We start from the raw sequence: 6,951 nt of genomic DNA on the forward strand, positions 1-6,951 counted from the left end.
TGGGAAAGTTCAAGTACCTTTTGTATAGATTGTTTTTATTAGCTGTAAGTTATCCATCTGTCCGAAATAAATAAATATCAAATTTAGGTTTTTCATTTAACAATTAACAATCTGACTAACAACTATTCAATGTTCCTTCCGCAGTAATAGCCTTAACAAGGATATATCAGAAAACCACAACAATATCACCATTGAAGTAAACAAGGTGTTTCCATCACAATATTGATCGATAAAATTATCGCCTCGCGGTAAAACAATACATGAGGAAGTGCATTACCTACTGACAAACAAACATGAGTTGGTATATAGTATGTCTCGTCAGTTAATTTTAAACATGTCTATTTATATCGAAGCTTATCATAGAAATCTCGAAACAAGGAACTTTTAAAACGAAAATCATTAGCATTTTGAATTTAGTTTGAAATATAGAATTTCAGATTTTCATTGACTGCAGATAAAAGAAACGATGGATGGATAGTCTGAAAGTCGACATGGCTAGAAAGAATTTTACTTGTAACATGACGGCAGACAGAAGAGTATGGAAGAAGAAAACATGCTTCGCCGACCGAAAATAGAAATTGGGATAAGGGTAGGAAGATGATAATAATAATGATCGATAGCGAAAAACCACCTCGATTACACGAAGTTAAAAAATTAAGTCACGATACATGAAATAGATCACGTCAAAATGATTACACGATCATTCTGTTACAACACTTTAAAAAAAAAAAAAATCACTTGGTTGTCATATAAATGATGGAAATAATAAAGAGATTTATCAATAAACGTAATGTGCAACAGACAGTCATAAACTGTAGTGTGTGATGACGCTGAATGCAACTCTATAGAGATTCGTTACAGTCATGGACGTCAGGGTGCAATACTAATTATGTATGTTAATAATGGAACATTTGCAGTTAATGTAGATGGGAAGTGATTTATTTTTAGAGTTTATTGCTGATTTTATAGATGTTTGTATAAGTAGGTGTTTCTTTTAGAAATAAGTATAGTTATGAAATATATTTTATTAAAACTGCTATCTAAATTTGCTAACTGTGACTTTAAAGTAACAACAATTTAAAGTAGCATAACAAAAGACCTAATTATCTTTGAATTAACTATCCAAGTGACCACTAATTAATAACCTTTTAATTTAATTCTAAGTACTGTACAAATATGAGACATATTATAATGTTTGTCCTATGGGAACAATACTTGAATACTTGAATGTTGTTTTTACAGTTGTTTTAAAAAAACTAATGATTTTTTTTGTCTGTGTGAATCGAAGTATTGTATGTATGCTATGTAAGCTAGAATTCTCGGTTCAGGATTAGAGACAATTTTTTCCCACCACGTGTGTTATCATTGAATCAAAGCTTTATTCCTAACTATATATAACAAGCTCTGTGTGTGGTCGCAATGGGCAAGTTTTTGCTTCGTTAGCGTCTAGCGAGCGACGTCGCGGCGCATTCCTAGCGAACTGGCTTCCATCACATAACTTCAGCTAAGAATTTACTAGCTTTTGGCGGACGATATTTTTTACAGAGTTTTTTTTTTGGATTTATTAATTTGATGTTGGAAATTGACATATTTTACTAACCGGTTCTACCTTTGGTTAAATTCTGTGACTATGCAGTAGAATGAAGTCCCAATTAATTTTATTTTTTCAATAATGTCCATGCTAATCATTTAAACTATATCGATATAATACGCAGAAGTTCTCTTAACATTTGTTAAACATACATTAAGACAGAATAACTTTTGTTTATACTTATTAAAGTGTAAAGCACCTTCTTACAAAACAATGTTATTAGTTTTGTAAGAATGTTATGTCTTTTATTAGTTAACCACCACTGTATCCAAGAGCATAACTTAACTTATGTAAAGAACAACCATAATACACGATCTATGGCTGCTGGTAGATTTAATGTACCCAGAGTCACCAACTACTTTGGTGACAGAACATTAAAAAAGAGAATACCTTATCTATTGAATAGTCTGCCGGCAGACATAAGGAGTGAAACTAATATAAAAAGATTCAAGCGTAAATTAAAATTATATTATTTAGATATTATTTAAGTTTTATATTTGTAATTGCAAGTTCTTTGTCATTATCTGTATAGTATTTAGTTATAAGCAAATTTAATTGTTCTTAAAGATACTCACTGACCCCACAGTCAAACCATTACAACGGTTTTGTGGGGCTTAGCATATAAGATGGCTACCTTTGTGATATAAGATAAATAAATAAAAATAAAATAAATAAAAAAAATAAAATGTTCAACACTCGTTAAGCAAATAAGACCCCTTGACATTTGTTAGGCGAGCGCGTTGATGTCTTTTGTTCGGCGCCTCGATCGCACTTAGTGCTCACTTAGCTATGACTTAGTGCGGACCCGCTCACTTAGCGATATTGTGTTGTTATTCATATTACACGCGTTATGATATTGCGTGGAGTTCTTAAAGCATCTATTATTAGAATTGAGTATAACTATACTATTTATCTATACCGGTATAATAAAGATTTTTGTTTCTTTGTTGTAGTAAACTAGCTGTTTTCTCGCGGTTTCACCCGCGTCCCGTGGGATTCAGTGCCCATACCGGGACAAAATATAGCTGATGTTACTTGGGAAGAGTGTTGCTTTCGAACAGAGAAATAATTTTTCAAATCGGTTTAGTAGTTTCGGAGCTTTTAGGGTACAAACAATGTTTTTTCTTTATAATAAATATTGAGTATAGATGAGAGGCTTGTGGCTGAGACAATATGTGTGCTGTAAGAAATGAGGAAACGCAAAGGATTCAACTAGTTTTTCTATTTATAAAGTTGCATTTTAAAATAATACATAAATTGATATGCAGTGATAAATATCCTTTTTGACAATGATAATAACAGTCCACAATAACGTGCGAACAGTTTGAATAAATTACTAATTATCATTAAAGTCAATAAATAACGATTTTCTATTATCCAGCTTATTGGACGGCGCACTTAATGCTTATTCAATAAATTATTATGATTATGAGTGTGTGCTACAAGTCGCATTTACTTAATATTAGCATGTGAATGATATTTCCTTATGTCTGTGTAATAGGAGTTTATTTTATGACCTTACTGTACTCACATGTTAGGACATTATATTTCCCTTAACGAACAGGATCATAAAGTACTTCACCTCAATTTAAAGTCCAGTTATATTTTAATCTTTAATTTACAAGATTACTGGGCTGATTTTAATGCATCCGGGGCTATATTTAAAATAATTTGCCACATTCGGGATTATAACCCAAAACCTATTGCCTGCCATTAATTTCATACCACATAATAATTATTCAATAATATTTAAAATTAATATACCCTCAAATATAAACAGCATTGATTTTATTTAATACCTCTATAACAGGAAAAATAGGACTACAAGTTTGTTTTGTTTTAGCATGAGCTTTCCTTTGGAACAACTCAGTATGAAACTGATCAAATTGGATCAAGACATTTGTTAAGGGTAATACCACATTCGGATAACCCAATACATATTCAAAACATGTACTGTGCTGAAATCTAGCCTAATGTAGTCAATGGTCATGACCTTTACTGGGAGCCTGCCTGTAACTCGGCCTAGGCAGTAACTCAGCCTGTACTACTGCCCGCAGTGCTGGCCTGCCTGGGCGCGAACTCGGCGCGAATCTAATCAGCTACACGCGCTGTAATTACTGTTTATATCGCTAACGGGAGCTGAAGGTATATGATATTTATACAATCACTATGTGTTCACTTTAGCTTTAATATTAATCTCCGGAATTAATATTAAACTTATATGTTACATGGAACATGGTCAGTCGATCAACCACTACGTCTTTGTGACTTGGTTTAAACTGTCATGTTTATTTATTGTAAAGATGTAAGCAGTTGATTAGACTAGAAAAAGAATTAATAGAAAGCAAAGGTTCTTAAGAAATCTAGACTAGATGTATATACAGGGTTACTGGTAAGTAGACCGCATCCTTTCATGAGGTGATAGTATAGGTCAATACGGACAAATTTGACCCTGGGATACACTGGGCAAAAGTTAACCCGTTTCAAGATAATCGAATTTCAAGATCAGTCGTCTAGGTACACGTATAAATTTTCATTATTAGTCAAAGTCTCGTTTTAGTGGATTTTGGATAGAAGATGAATTATTTCATAATAACAAACCATAAAACTGTACAAATCACAGAGGAAATTATAGCGAACAGCAATTACTTTTTAGTAGATATTTTCTCAAAATATTACTCTTCATTTTTGTGCAGAATACTTAAAAACATCTACATTTATCTAGCTATCCAAAAGCCACAAAACACAAAAATCCGCAAAACGAGACTTTTAACTAGTAATAAAAACGTATACGTGTACCTAGACGACTTGTAAAGAAAAGATCTTAAAATTCGATTATCTTGAAACGGGTTAACTTTTGCCCAGTGTATCCCAGGGTCAAATTTGTCCGTATTGACCTACACTATCACCTCCCGAAAGGATGCGGTCTACTTACCAGTAACCCTGTATATAGAGATGTAGATAATAGGTGTGTAGGCTAGATGTAGATAGACTATGTAAAAAAGGAAAAGATCATGCTGTTTTGATAAAAAGTTGAAATACATTACTCCACTTTACCAGAGTTGACAATCAATAAATCGACTTCGGTATTGTCATATTTATTTCAAAAGCTACGGTTAAAGTTCATATTAAAAAAAATCGGAAAACTCCCAACATATCCTAGCACACACATGTAAAGTACCGTTAGCACACACAGCGGGATACATTTCAGCCGGAGACCGCAGCTTTCTAGTACCGACAGCAACACAAGCTTTGTCACCATCTTGCTATGTTAATAGTTGCAGGCAAAGTATTGGATATTGCCTTGTAAGGAGGGTACTTTAATAACATTGTCTTTTGCAATTATTGGTTTTGTTTCTTGTTGTTCGATTAGTGAGGTGAATTGGCACTCGCCTTATGCATTTTGCTATTGATGGATGATAGTACTCTTTTTATATAGACATGGCACAAGCGTTGACAAACGTTTTCTTAAGATGTGAATTATGTCTTCGGTCTTCAGTACCTAAAATCATGAATATTATCGAAATAAATAATAAAATCTGCTGTATTTTTTTGCTGTAAGATACGTCCTAGAATTACATTTTTACTCTCTTTCAGTACTAATGACTATACCCTACTCTCAAAAACAACACGAAGTATTATTTAAGTAAAGTAAAACATACATCACCTACTTAACGCTCTGACTGTATCTAATACTAATTCCAATAACAAAATGTCCAATAACATAGAATGTAACTGAACACTCCCCCTGACGCCCCCCCTCACCCCACCCCGCCCCACCCGCAGTAGTTAGCTTAATAGGTGTGCACATAAACTATCATTAAGGCAGTTAATGCTTCATTAAGGGGAGTACACACGCTCCAAGGTTAAGGAAGTTAAGCAGAGTGTACACGAGCGCTTGTCGCGACAATTTATATCGTATCGTATCATTTGCATGGAATTGGCTGAGAGCTTCCCAAGAATTCGAATTTCAGAGTCAGTTATATTATTTCATGCTTTATCGCACCTAATTGCTAATCGGAGTGGACTAAATCCCGCCCTTGAAATAATTCCTATCTTGAGGCTGATTTTTCAATCGCCAGATAACTTTGAACTGATGAATGTTTGATGTTTTGTCAGCTATTGAACAGAAAATATGCCATACTGTCATGTTTATTTCTCAGACCAAAGTTAACTGCTGATTGAACAGTAACCCCAAATAAAAGTAAAATCAACCGATGTAATAAGATAGGTACAGCCCTAGATATTATCGTATTACCGTGATATCAAGCTGGGTACACACTGTTCTGACAAATGCTGACAAATAGAGCGCGCGTGACCACACGGCTGAATGATCTATGAGCCCAAGCTACTATTAATGTATTGTTTGAAAGATATACTGTTTTATACATATAAATATGAATATGTACTGCAGTAAAGTGAGGAATTTAATTAAATTAATTACTTACGTTTCCTTCTCTAATTAAAGTTAGTATTCTGATTTTGTTGTGGATTGGAAACAATAGAGAGAATTCCTAGAAACAATTAAATACTCGTAAAAACTATATCATTTTAATGATATCGAAATGACTTTAGAAAAACAAAAAAAAAAATACCAACACATAGCTTATTAAGAACCTTATTACGTCTGATATTCCGAGAGCTATCAACACCCGCCCGAGGCGAACTCAAATAAACTATTTCCTATACATTTAAATAATTTACGGCATAAATAAAGTGTTCCCACGCGCTTGCCATCAAGTGTAGTATAATGAGGGCTAATTGACATCACTGAGACTAGCGCGCCCCGCGGCGTCGCTCGCCTCGCGTCATCTGCGTGTCGGCACGTATGTCTGTCTGTATGTATGTCTGTCTGTCTGTCTGTATGTTTGTACACGCGATTGTTTGTGCTATAATGATATGTGTGTGCTTTGTTCGACAGCTAATTTTTAGTATGAGATTTTTGACACGGAACATGCAATATTTAATGATGTCTGAATTAAAAAAAAGGGAATTATTATGAATCTGTATTATTAGGAAGTGATGTTGTTCTGTTGTCCGAGTAGTCTTTGATATAAATAATGGGTATTATTATAAAAAAATAAAAAACTTTTGAATAAATATATTTACAGTTTCAAATTCTTAATTGCAAATGCACTGTTTTATATACATCCTTCATACATACATTATTAAAAGGTTTTATTTAGCTCACCCCGTTTGTTTTTTTTAAACCTTCTTCTTCCTAAGGACAGAAGGATACATACCCATCGGGGATAGCGATCCTTAATACCTTCCCATAAATTACAATGCACAAGCCTTATAAAGACTTCCAAATATGGCTTTAAAAACATCTACAAAACCGTTTATCTTAGCAAAAGTAC

The sequence above is a fragment of the Helicoverpa armigera genome, chromosome 24 (genome assembly GCF_030705265.1).
Source record: "Helicoverpa armigera isolate CAAS_96S chromosome 24, ASM3070526v1, whole genome shotgun sequence".
NCBI classification, from domain to species: Eukaryota; Metazoa; Arthropoda; class Insecta; order Lepidoptera; family Noctuidae; genus Helicoverpa; species Helicoverpa armigera.